Raw genomic sequence first — 12,501 nt, 5'->3', positions numbered from 1 at the left:
ATTTATCGTCGCGTACTGATTTTGTCGTTAATTTCATTCGATGAAAGTAAAGTCACTTGCTCAAAATTTAATGCAAACATTTTTTTTCGGTTTCATTTTTATTATTATTGTTTTTAATGCTACAAACGGTAGCCAACGTGGAAGCGATATGCAGGTACGTCCATTTTATTTTTGTGTTGTTGTCTTTTTATTTCACAAACCAATAATTCCTTAAAATTTAATTGCAATTACAATGTTGTGTACACCGGCTCTAAATGCGGTGTTGAAAAGTGATAAATTGAGTGACACGTTTAAAATCAAACACTCAAATAATTTATCGTCGCGTACTGATTTTGTCGTTAATTTCATTCGATGAAAGTAAAGTCACTTGCTCAAAATTTAAAGCAAACATTTTTTTCGGTTTCATTTTTGTTATTATTTTTATTTATGCTACAAACGGTAGCCAACGTGGAAGCGATATGCAGGTACGTCCATTTTATTTTTGTGTTGTTGTCTTTTTATTTCACAAACCAATAATTCCTCAAAATTTAATTGCAATTACAATGTTGTGTACACCGGCTCTAAATGCGGTGTTGAAAAGTGATAAATTGAGTGACACGTTTAAAATCAAACACTCAAATAATTTATCGTCGCGTACTGATTTTGTCGTTAATTTCATTCGATGAAAGTAAAGTCACTTGCTCAAAATTTAAAGCAAACATTTTTTTCGGTTTCATTTTTGTTATTATTTTTATTTATGCTACAAACGGTAGCCAACGTGGAAGCGATATGCAGGTACGTCCATTTTATTTTTGTGTCGTATTTGTTTATTTCACAAACCAATAATTCCTCAAAATTTAATTGCAATTACAATGTTGTGTACACCGGCTCTAAATGCGGTGTTGAAAAGTGATAAATTGAGTGACACGTTTAAAATCAAACACTCAAATAATTTATCGTCGCGTACTGATTTTGTCGTTAATTTCATTCGATGAAAGTAAAGTCACTTGCTCAAAATTTAAAGCAAACATTTTTTTCGGTTTCATTTTTATTATTATTGTTTTTAATGCTACAAACGGTAGCCAACGTGGAAGCGATATGCAGGTACGTCCATTTTATTTTTGTGTTGTTGTCTTTTTATTTCACAAACCAATAATTCCTTAAAATTTAATTGCAATTACAATGTTGTGTACACCGGCTCTAAATGCGGTGTTGAAAAGTTATAAATTGAGTGACACGTTTAAAATCAAACACTCAAATAATTTATCGTCGCGTACTGATTTTGTCGTTAATTTCATTCGATGAAAGTAAAGTCACTTGCTCAAAATTTAAAGCAAACATTTTTTTCGGTTTCATTTTTATTATTATTGTTTTTAATGCTACAAACGGTAGCCAACGTGGAAGCGATATGCAGGTACGTCCATTTTATTTTTGTGTTGTTGTCTTTTTGTTTCACAAACCAATAATTCCTTAAAATTTAATTGCAATTACAATGTTGTGTACACCGGCTCTAAATGCGGTGTTGAAAAGTGATAAATTGAGTGACACGTTTAAAATCAAACACTCAAATAATTTATCGTCGCGTACTGATTTTGTCGTTAATTTCATTCGATGAAAGTAAAGTCACTTGCTCAAAATTTAAAGCAAACATTTTTTTCGGTTTCATTTTTGTTATTATTTTTATTTATGCTACAAACGGTAGCCAACGTGGAAGCGATATGCAGGTACGTCCATTTTATTTTTGTGTCGTATTTGTTTATTTCACAAACCAATAATTCCTCAAAATTTAATTGCAATTACAATGTTGTGTACACCGGCTCTAAATGCGGTGTTGAAAAGTGATAAATTGAGTGACACGTTTAAAATCAAACACTCAAATAATTTATCGTCGCGTACTGATTTTGTCGTTAATTTCATTCGATGAAAGTAAAGTCACTTGCTCAAAATTTAAAGCAAACATTTTTTTCGGTTTCATTTTTATTATTATTGTTTTTAATGCTACAAACGGTAGCCAACGTGGAAGCGATATGCAGGTACGTCCATTTTATTTTTGTGTTGTTGTCTTTTTATTTCACAAACCAATAATTCCTTAAAATTTAATTGCAATTACAATGTTGTGTACACCGGCTCTAAATGCGGTGTTGAAAAGTGATAAATTGAGTGACACGTTTAAAATCAAACACTCAAATAATTTATCGTCGCGTACTGATTTTGTCGTTAATTTCATTCGATGAAAGTAAAGTCACTTGCTCAAAATTTAATGCAAACATTTTTTTTCGGGTTCATTTTTGTTATTATTTTTATTTATGCTACAAACGGTAGCCAACGTGGAAGCGATATGAAGGTAGGTGCATTTATCTACTGAGGTGTTGAAATTAATGATTTGAGTGCCATTATATATTGAAACGTATTGTGTATTCTTTATTTTGTTTAATATTGACAAAAGTCGCTTGTTGTAACTTTTATGCAAATAAAGATTTTTTAATGGTGTTGTTTTTATTTTTTTTATGTTTTGCTACAAACAGTAGCCAACGCAGAAGCTATATAAAGTTAGGTGCATTGTATTATATTTGTGTTGTATTTTTTATATCACAAACCAATAATTCCTTTATTCCCTTTTATTTTCTAATAATCATTGTTTACCTCATCCTTATTTCCTTTTTTCCTGGCAAGAATGCTCTAAACCTCCACGTGGTTCTTGCTGGACAAATTAGATATTAACTAATTAGTTATTAACTAATTTGACCAATTAGAGCAATCCTTAAAATGTAATAAGTATTGCTGATTGTTTTTTACAGCTGTAAAATTATGTCTCTTGTTGTAATTTTTCTGCAAATAAAGATTTTTATTGGTGTTGTTTTTAATTTTTTTAAATGCTACAAACGGTAGCCAACGTGGAAGCGATATGAAGGTACGTCCATTTTATTTTTGTGTTGTTGTCTTTTTATTTCACAAACCAATAATTCCTCAAAATTTAATTGCAATTACAATGTTGTGTACACCGGCTCTAAATGCGGTGTTGAAAAGTGATAAATTGAGTGACACGTTTAAAATCAAACACTCAAATAATTTATCGTCGCGTACTGATTTTGTCGTTAATTTCATTCGATGAAAGTAAAGTCACTTGCTCAAAATTTAAAGCAAACATTTTTTTCGGTTTCATTTTTGTTATTATTTTTATTTATGCTACAAACGGTAGCCAACGTGGAAGCGATATGCAGGTACGTCCATTTTATTTTTGTGTCGTATTTGTTTATTTCACAAACCAATAATTCCTCAAAATTTAATTGCAATTACAATGTTGTGTACACCGGCTCTAAATGCGGTGTTGAAAAGTGATAAATTGAGTGACACGTTTAAAATCAAACACTCAAATAATTTATCGTCGCGTACTGATTTTGTCGTTAATTTCATTCGATGAAAGTAAAGTCACTTGCTCAAAATTTAAAGCAAACATTTTTTTCGGTTTCATTTTTGTTATTATTTTTATTTATGCTACAAACGGTAGCCAACGTGGAAGCGATATGCAGGTACGTCCATTTTATTTTTGTGTCGTATTTGTTTATTTCACAAACCAATAATTCCTCAAAATTTAATTGCAATTACAATGTTTTGTACACCGGCTCTAAATGCGGTGTTGAAAAGTGATAAATTGAGTGACACGTTTAAAATCAAACACTCAAATAATTTATCGTCGCGTACTGATTTTGTCGTTAATTTCATTCGATGAAAGTAAAGTCACTTGCTCAAAATTTAAAGCAAACATTTTTTTCGGTTTCATTTTTGTTATTATTTTTATTTATGCTACAAACGGTAGCCAACGTGGAAGCGATATGCAGGTACGTCCATTTTATTTTTGTGTCGTATTTGTTTATTTCACAAACCAATAATTCCTCAAAATTTAATTGCAATTACAATGTTTTGTACACCGGCTCTAAATGCGGTGTTGAAAAGTGATAAATTGAGTGACACGTTTAAAATCAAACACTCAAATAATTTATCGTCGCGTACTGATTTTGTCGTTAATTTCATTCGATGAAAGTAAAGTCATTTGCTCAAAATTTAATGCAAACATTTTTTTCGGTTTCATTTTTGTTATTATTTTTATTTATGCTACAAACGGTAGCCAACGTGGAAGCGATATGCAGGTACGTCCATTTTATTTTTGTGTCGTATTTGTTTATTTCACAAACCAATAATTCCTCAAAATTTAATTGCAATTACAATGTTTTGTACACCGGCTCTAAATGCGGTGTTGAAAAGTGATAAATTGAGTGACACGTTTAAAATCAAACACTCAAATAATTTATCGTCGCGTACTGATTTTGTCGTTAATTTCATTCGATGAAAGTAAAGTCACTTGCTCAAAATTTAAAGCAAACATTTTTTTCGGTTTCATTTTTGTTATTATTTTTATTTATGCTACAAACGGTAGCCAACGTGGAAGCGATATGCAGGTACGTCCATTTTATTTTTGTGTTGTTGTCTTTTTATTTCACAAACCAATAATTCCTTAAAATTTAATTGCAATTACAATGTTGTGTACACCGGCTCTAAATGCGGTGTTGAAAAGTGATAAATTGAGTGACACGTTTAAAATCAAACACTCAAATAATTTATCGTCGCGTACTGATTTTGTCGTTAATTTCATTCGATGAAAGTAAAGTCACTTGCTCAAAATTTAAAGCAAACATTTTTTTCGGTTTCATTTTTGTTATTATTTTTATTTATGCTACAAACGGTAGCCAACGTGGAAGCGATATGCAGGTACGTCCATTTTATTTTTGTGTCGTATTTGTTTATTTCACAAACCAATAATTCCTCAAAATTTAATTGCAATTACAATGTTTTGTACACCGGCTCTAAATGCGGTGTTGAAAAGTCATAAATTGAGTGACACGTTTAAAATCAAACACTCAAATAATTTATCGTCGCGTACTGATTTTGTCGTTAATTTCATTCGATGAAAGTAAAGTCACTTGCTCAAAATTTAAAGCAAACATTTTTTTCGGTTTCATTTTTGTTATTATTTTTATTTATGCTACAAACGGTAGCCAACGTGGAAGCGATATGCAGGTACGTCCATTTTATTTTTGTGTTGTTGTCTTTTTATTTCACAAACCAATAATTCCTTAAAATTTAATTGCAATTACAATGTTGTGTACACCGGCTCTAAATGCGGTGTTGAAAAGTGATAAATTGAGTGACACGTTTAAAATCAAACACTCAAATAATTTATCGTCGCGTACTGATTTTGTCGTTAATTTCATTCGATGAAAGTAAAGTCACTTGCTCAAAATTTAATGCAAACATTTTTTTTCGGGTTCATTTTTGTTATTATTTTTATTTATGCTACAAACGGTAGCCAACGTGGAAGCGATATGCAGGTACGTCCATTTTATTTTTGTGTCGTATTTGTTTATTTCACAAACCAATAATTCCTCAAAATTTAATTGCAATTACAATGTTTTGTACACCGGCTCTAAATGCGGTGTTGAAAAGTCATAAATTGAGTGACACGTTTAAAATCAAACACTCAAATAATTTATCGTCGCGTACTGATTTTGTCGTTAATTTCATTCGATGAAAGTAAAGTCACTTGCTCAAAATTTAATGCAAACATTTTTTTTCGGGTTCATTTTTGTTATTATTTTTATTTATGCTACAAACGGTAGCCAACGTGGAAGCGATATGCAGGTACGTCCATTTTATTTTTGTGTTGTTGTCTTTTTATTTCACAAACCAATAATTCCTTAAAATTTAATTGCAATTACAATGTTGTGTACACCGGCTCTAAATGCGGTGTTGAAAAGTGATAAATTGAGTGACACGTTTAAAATCAAACACTCAAATAATTTATCGTCGCGTACTGATTTTGTCGTTAATTTCATTCGATGAAAGTAAAGTCACTTGCTCAAAATTTAAAGCAAACATTTTTTTTTCGGTTTCATTTTTATTATTATTGTTTTTAATGCTACAAACGGTAGCCAACGTGGAAGCGATATGCAGGTACGTCCATTTTATTTTTGTGTTGTTGTCTTTTTATTTCACAAACCAATAATTCCTTAAAATTTAATTGCAATTACAATGTTGTGTACACCGGCTTTAAATGCGGTGTTGAAAAGTGATAAATTGAGTGACACGTTTAAAATCAAACACTCAAATAATTTATCGTCGCGTACTGATTTTGTCGTTAATTTCATTCGATGAAAGTAAAGTCACTTGCTCAAAATTTAAAGCAAACATTTTTTTCGGTTTCATTTTTGTTATTATTTTTATTTATGCTACAAACGGTAGCCAACGTGGAAGCGATATGCAGGTACGTCCATTTTATTTTTGTGTTGTTGTCTTTTTATTTCACAAACCAATAATTCCTTAAAATTTAATTGCAATTACAATGTTGTGTACACCGGCTCTAAATGCGGTGTTGAAAAGTGATAAATTGAGTGACACGTTTAAAATCAAACACTCAAATAATTTATCGTCGCGTACTGATTTTGTCGTTAATTTCATTCGATGAAAGTAAAGTCACTTGCTCAAAATTTAAAGCAAACATTTTTTTTCGGGTTCATTTTTATTATTATTGTTTTTAATGCTACAAACGGTAGCCAACGTGGAAGCGATATGCAGGTACGTCCATTTTATTTTTGTGTCGTATTTGTTTATTTCACAAACCAATAATTCCTCAAAATTTAATTGCAATTACAATGTTTTGTACACCGGCTCTAAATGCGGTGTTGAAAAGTGATAAATTGAGTGACACGTTTAAAATCAAACACTCAAATAATTTATCGTCGCGTACTGATTTTGTCGTTAATTTCATTCGATGAAAGTAAAGTCACTTGCTCAAAATTTAAAGCAAACATTTTTTTCGGTTTCATTTTTGTTATTATTTTTATTTATGCTACAAACGGTAGCCAACGTGGAAGCGATATGCAGGTACGTCCATTTTATTTTTGTGTCGTATTTGTTTATTTCACAAACCAATAATTCCTCAAAATTTAATTGCAATTACAATGTTTTGTACACCGGCTCTAAATGCGGTGTTGAAAAGTGATAAATTGAGTGACACGTTTAAAATCAAACACTCAAATAATTTATCGTCGCGTACTGATTTTGTCGTTAATTTCATTCGATGAAAGTAAAGTCACTTGCTCAAAATTTAAAGCAAACATTTTTTTCGGTTTCATTTTTGTTATTATTTTTATTTATGCTACAAACGGTAGCCAACGTGGAAGCGATATGCAGGTACGTCCATTTTATTTTTGTGTCGTATTTGTTTATTTCACAAACCAATAATTCCTCAAAATTTAATTGCAATTACAATGTTGTGTACACCGGCTTTAAATGCGGTGTTGAAAAGTGATAAATTGAGTGACACGTTTAAAATCAAACACTCAAATAATTTATCGTCGCGTACTGATTTTGTCGTTAATTTCATTCGATGAAAGTAAAGTCACTTGCTCAAAATTTAAAGCAAACATTTTTTTTTCGGTTTCATTTTTATTATTATTGTTTTTAATGCTACAAACGGTAGCCAACGTGGAAGCGATATGCAGGTACGTCCATTTTATTTTTGTGTCGTATTTGTTTATTTCACAAACCAATAATTCCTCAAAATTTAATTGCAATTACAATGTTTTGTACACCGGCTCTAAATGCGGTGTTGAAAAGTCATAAATTGAGTGACACGTTTAAAATCAAACACTCAAATAATTTATCGTCGCGTACTGATTTTGTCGTTAATTTCATTCGATGAAAGTAAAGTCACTTGCTCAAAATTTAAAGCAAACATTTTTTTTGGTTTCATTTTTGTTATTATTTTTATTTATGCTACAAACGGTAGCCAACGTGGAAGCGATATGCAGGTACGTCCATTTTATTTTTGTGTCGTATTTGTTTATTTCACAAACCAATAATTCCTCAAAATTTAATTGCAATTACAATGTTTTGTACACCGGCTCTAAATGCGGTGTTGAAAAGTCATAAATTGAGTGACACGTTTAAAATCAAACACTCAAATAATTTATCGTCGCGTACTGATTTTGTCGTTAATTTCATTCGATGAAAGTAAAGTCACTTGCTCAAAATTTAAAGCAAACATTTTTTTTCGGTTTCATTTTTATTATTATTGTTTTTAATGCTACAAACGGTAGCCAACGTGGAAGCGATATGAAGGTAGGTGCATTTATCTACTGAGGTGTTGAAATTAATGATTTGAGTGCCATTATATATTGAAACGTATTGTGTATTCTTTATTTTGTTTAATATTGACAAAAGTCGCTTGTTGTAACTTTTATGCAAATAAAGATTTTTTAATGGTGTTGTTTTTATTTTTTTTATGTTTTGCTACAAACAGTAGCCAACGCAGAAGCTATATAAAGTTAGGTGCATTGTATTATATTTGTGTTGTATTTTTTATATCACAAACCAATAATTCCTTTATTCCCTTTTATTTTCTAATAATCATTGTTTACCTCATCCTTATTTCCTTTTTTCCTGGCAAGAATGCTCTAAACCTCCACGTGGTTCTTGCTGGACAAATTAGATATTAACTAATTAGTTATTAACTAATTTGACCAATTAGAGCAATCCTTAAAATGTAATAAGTATTGCTGATTGTTTTTTACAGCTGTAAAATTATGTCTCTTGTTGTAATTTTTCTGCAAATAAAGATTTTTATTGGTGTTGTTTTTAATTTTTTTAAATGCTACAAACGGTAGCCAACGTGGAAGCGATATGCAGGTACGTCCATTTTATTTTTGTGTCGTATTTGTTTATTTCACAAACCAATAATTCCTCAAAATTTAATTGCAATTACAATGTTGTGTACACCGGCTCTAAATGCGGTGTTGAAAAGTTATAAATTGAGTGACACGTTTAAAATCAAACACTCAAATAATTTATCGTCGCGTACTGATTTTGTCGTTAATTTCATTCGATGAAAGTAAAGTCACTTGCTCAAAATTTAAAGCAAACATTTTTTTTCGGTTTCATTTTTATTATTATTTTTTTTAATGCTACAAACGGTAGCCAACGTGGAAGCGATATGAAGGTAGGTGTATTTTATTGCTATGTCGTATTTATTTATTTCACAAACCAATAATTTCATAAAACTTAATTGCAATTAAAATCTTTAAATGCGGTATTGAAAAGTGATATTTTGAGTGACACATTTTAAATACAGTAACTATAAATAAAATAAACCACTCAAATAATTTATTGCCACGAAATTTTGCCTTTAATTTCAATGAATGAAAGTGGCTTGCTCAAAATTTAATGCAAATAAACATTTTTTTTTGGTTTTATTTTCATTATTATTTTTTTTAATGCTACAAACGGTAGCCAACGTGGAAGCGATATGAAGGTAAGTGCATTTATTTACTGAGGTATTGAATTTGATTTGAATTTTAATTGCCACAAATTGAAACGTATTGTGTATTTTTTATTTTGTTTAATATTGACAAACGTTGCTTTTTGTAACTTTCATGCAAATAAAGATTTTTATTGGTGTTGTTTTAATTTTTTAAATGTCTTGCTACAAACAGTAGCCAACGCAGAAGCCATATGAAGGTAGGTGCATTTTTTTGCATTTTATCTTGTGATGTGTTGATTTAATAGCTTGTGTGCCATATATTATACCGTATTGTGTATTTTTTATTCTGTATAATATTTATTAAAGTCGCTTGTTGTAACTTTCCTACAAATTAATTTTTTTGTTGGTTGTGTTTTTAATTTATTTTTTAGGTTTTGCTACAAATGGTAGCAGATGCAGTATAAAGGTAAGAGCATTTATTTAACGCCAAGTGAAAAAGCTTTGATTTTTGTGTACTATTTTTTCATTTCACAAACCAATAATTCATTTATTCCCTTCATTTGAAATAATCATTGTTTACCTCATCCTTATATCCATTTTTCCTGGCAAGAATGCTCTAAACCTCCACGTGGTTCTTGCCGGACAAATTAGTTATTGACTAATTTGACCAATTAGAGCAATCCTTAAATATAACATTGTTGACTGTTTTTTACAGCCGTAAAATTATGTCGCTTGTTGTAATTTTCATGCAAATAAAGATTTTTTATTGGTGTTGTTTTTAATTTTTTTTAATGCTACAAACGGTAGCCAACGTGGAAGCGATATGAAGGTAGGTGTATTTTATTGCTGTGTCGTATTTATTTATTTCACAAACCAATAATTTCATAAAACTTAATTGCAAGTAAAATCTTTAAATGCGGTATTGAAAAGTGATATTTTGAGTGACACATTTTAAATACAGTAACTATAAATAAAATAAAACACTCAAATAATTTATTGCCACGAAATTTTGCCTTTTATTTCAATGAATGAAAGTGGCTTGCTCAAAATTTAATGCAAATAAACATTTTTTTTGGTTTCATTTTTATTATTATTTTTTTTAATGCTACAAACGGTAGCCAACGTGGAAGCGATATGAAGGTAGGTGTATTTTATTGCTGTGTCGTATTTATTTATTTCACAAACCAATAATTTCATAAAACTCAAATTTGTGAAATTTGTGACGTTTGTGAAATTTTTACTTGTCAGCCGCGCATCGGCACCACGTTTTTCTTCAATAATCTGAAATTTTAAATCCGCCAATAGGATTTCTTTTTCCCGTAAAACACTAAGGCCATCTATCCGCATCATCAGTAAAACCTAATTCAGTGAGGGCTCGATTTGGCTATATCAGTTCGGGATGCCTGGTCATGTTTAATATTTTTGATTATTTTGGCAGTCGAGGGCTTGAATGCAGCACCAAAATTGGATATGGAGTAAGGCCAATTTGTCCGAATGTTGATGAGACTGAAAAATGTATAATGAACTATTCCGGCACTGATAACCGAATTTTTCTCTAAAGCCGCTTTGTTGTATTCTTTAGTGGGGTCATGTATGGGGTGGTATCCGAATCTTTGAAGGAAATAACTAAGCACCAAAGTTTCGCAGCTTTTGGGGGAATTCTCGTGAGCAGACATTTGCGGACTAGACAAGAGATTTAGAACGTAAATGATGACTTTTATCAACAATTTTTTAACCCAAGAAGCGCAGAAGGATGACACTTTAGAAAAATCACATCCAGAAGGTAAACAGTGGGATTTGTACCCGGAATGACATGAGCTTACGGCGTGAGCTTGACTCTAACCTTCAGCGTCGGTGGAGTGCTAGACAAAAGGGGCTTTAGAATGGCACCAAGTTATGAAAACGAAAAGGGACGTTGTATTTACTACAATCAAAGAAACGCAAATTGGTATGGCAGTTAAGAAATTTTTTTAAAAGGAAAAAAATTGAAAAATTAATGTAAGTGCGCCATCTACACAATAAGCATTAAAGTAGTTGACAAAATGTCGGCTTGAGTACAAATTTATAGTAATCTGTAATATTGTGAGTGCCATCTAGACGTCAAGTTTTTATGTGCAAGTCTACAGTGTTCTGTAATGTTTTACGTGCCATCTACTCGCGTTAGTTTTAATTTTAAATTATAGTAATCTGTAAATTTAGCGGCATCTGCATTCTGACATATAACATTGTTAGCGCCAGCTGTAAACAAAAGTTCCGTATAATTGGTTGCCTACAATAAGATAAGATGGGTGGTTATACCTTGGTAGATGTGAGATTAAAATTTGTAGGCCTGGTTTAGATTTGAATTGATTTTTTGTGCAGAAATTCAAAGCTTTGCTCAAACTGTTGAAGAAGGGGAGTGGGTCCCAAGGAGACGCTGGAGGATATACTCGAGAGGAACGCGAGAAAACCAACTCAGAATCGGAATGACTAATACGAGTAGAGTATGTGTAAAATGAGCAAAATCCAACGCAAAATGAGTAATAACAGTGAAGATACGTATTATGTCCAGTAATCCGTTGTTCTAATTAGGAAGAGGAGCCTTTAAGAAGGGCAGTATGTTATTTCAGAGACTAATATAACGCATGTTTGCTATAGAGGTTTAGTCAAAGTGAAGATGTAATTTTTCCGAAATAGTTTTTGTCTATAGTTGCTAGATATTATGTAGGTACTCGTTTATTTTATTTTTAATAAAATGTTAAAAAGTGTTGTATCTGCTTATTCTCCTTCATAAACAACCTTATCTAAGAATTCTCTGACCACAGGAAAAGTACTACGGGGCGGTAGGGTTTTCAAAAGGGCAGAACCACCCCTCTATCTCCTACAGGAACGGAGATATTTCGCATTTTGTGAATTGCAGATTTTCTTCAATTTTTATAAAAAATTTTAAGAGTGCGACAAAATTTTAGTTGAAGTGAAACAATTTTGTCAAATTTTAAAAATGGATTTCGTATCAGGATCACAGGAACGCAAAGAGGTAAAAAAGTCAAAGACCTCTTTGCGTTTCTGTGATCCTGGTACGAAATCCATTTTTAAAATTTTGCAGAATTTCACCTAATTTTCTTTCACTTATAAAAGTGCGAGAAAATTTAGGTGAAGTGAAACAATTTTGCAAAATTTTAAAAATGGATTTCGTATCAGGATCACAGGAACGCAAAAGGGTAATG

General features: G+C 31.2%; 1 long non-coding RNA gene across 1 annotated transcript; it reads left to right on the top strand.

Moving 5' to 3' along the window:
* Positions 1–9,844: 9,844 nt before the first annotated feature.
* On the top strand, positions 9,845–12,041 carry LOC107398869 (uncharacterized). The gene is made up of 2 exons (XR_001575599.2): positions 9,845–10,810; positions 10,878–12,041. It is a non-coding gene; the product is annotated as an uncharacterized LOC107398869 (long non-coding RNA).
* The last annotated feature ends 460 nt before the right edge of the window (positions 12,042–12,501 follow it).

The sequence above is a fragment of the Tribolium castaneum genome, chromosome 1, assembly GCF_031307605.1.
Source record: "Tribolium castaneum strain GA2 chromosome 1, icTriCast1.1, whole genome shotgun sequence".
NCBI classification, from domain to species: Eukaryota; Metazoa; Arthropoda; class Insecta; order Coleoptera; family Tenebrionidae; genus Tribolium; species Tribolium castaneum.
This window is presented reverse-complemented; position numbering and strand designations above follow the sequence as displayed.